This window comes from Glycine max, chromosome 8 (assembly GCF_000004515.6).
Source record: "Glycine max cultivar Williams 82 chromosome 8, Glycine_max_v4.0, whole genome shotgun sequence".
Lineage (NCBI taxonomy): Eukaryota > Viridiplantae > Streptophyta > Magnoliopsida > Fabales > Fabaceae > Glycine > Glycine max.
The window spans coordinates 101,072-102,594 of record NC_038244.2 but is presented as its reverse complement, the minus strand read 5'-3'; the positions used below and the strand labels follow the sequence as shown (position 1 = coordinate 102,594).

General features: G+C 29.5%; 1 protein-coding gene across 3 annotated transcripts in view; it reads right to left on the bottom strand.

Annotated features, from left to right (window-relative positions):
* Positions 1-1,523, bottom strand: part of LOC102666889 (uncharacterized) — a 7,381-nt gene that overhangs the window by 2,244 nt on the left and 3,614 nt on the right. The window lies entirely within an intron of this gene.

Below are 1,523 nucleotides of genomic sequence, written 5' to 3'. Positions count from 1 at the left end.
TGATTAAGGTTTTCGCGGTTGAAAATGCTAAATGTGAAGTTCTGAATATTTAAATGCACATAATCCACAGGTGATAATCAAGAGAGACAACAGAAAACGTCGAGGAAAATCGAATTTAACGATTCCCGTGAGAGTATTCGATTGAAAATGCGAGAAACTAGCCGCGAAATGAAGAACCTTGACATGGTGCGTACCTTTCGAAAGTGAAAAAAAAAATTGATGAACGATGGAAAGAAACGGCATGCGTACCTTTTTCACGATGATGAACGCAGTGGTGCGAGCGAGGGTTCGGGTTTTTATTGGGAGTGGGAGAGAAGAGGGTGTACGCTTTGGTTTGGTTTCTCTCTACTGTGCGCTTCTATGCCCGATCCAACTCCGTAAGTTTTTTTTATTTATTTTTACTCTTAATAATATAGGAAATATTTGCTCAAAAAATATAGGAATTATTTATTTATACGGGGAAGGGGGAAAAAACAAACTCCATTATTTAGCATAGCCTTATAAAATGCATGATTTAACGTTAAAAAAAAACATAGCCTTGTAAAGATATTTTTTATAATGAGCTACTCCATTATTGTAAAATTTACTAAAAATTATAATTTTTTATAAGTTTTATTTCTTATCTGATGAGTTTTACTTATAATTTTTGTAAATTTCAATAAACGTATTGTTAGCATTTTTCCAATAAGTATGAGTGTTCATTATTTGTTGAAGCTTAGACAATGGTCGAGGTATTAAATGACAAGAGATTTATTTTTTTTACCAACTTGTTAAATCTTTGGGCAAAAATTATTAAAATAATATTTTCAAGGGTTATAATGTCGTTTCTTGATAGTTAAGATTTAATTTAAATTTTTATTGATATTAATATTTTTAATTAAATCTATGACACTGTGACATCTAATATGATGGCTGTTTGATATAATATTTCAACTAGTGAGATTAAAATAATTGTTTGTGTTAATTCAACGATACTTAATTTGTGTTAGAATAGGCACCGTAACATATATCAAAAACATGTACTTAATTTGTTTTCACTTTTTCACATCTTCTAAGAAGCACAAAACTGAAACAGCAATGCGAACAGGGTGAGATGGTCCTGAATCCTCATGATTCATGAACTGCGAACTGCATATTCATTTATTATCATCTTGGAATGGGGACCCTGAATAAACGACGAACCTCATTTTTCTTATTTTTAGATTGACCAATAAATGACGAACCTCATCTCGGTCCAACCCGATTTTTATATAGAGTAGTATTTTTTTTTGTTTGCAGGAATTAAATTAGATACAAAAAGATTTACGATAATTTGTAATTTGCACACTCAATTCAATCAATCAAGTTAGATCATTTAGTAATTTTTGCTGATAAAAAAAGATCACTTAGTAATCTTATATACATTTAACTAAATTAACATAATAATTCTTTGTTAAAAAATAGGGAGATTTTCTACTTCTTATCCCTTAACTTGTTTTTTTTAACTAACATAATTATGTTTTGTAACAAAAAAAAATAACATA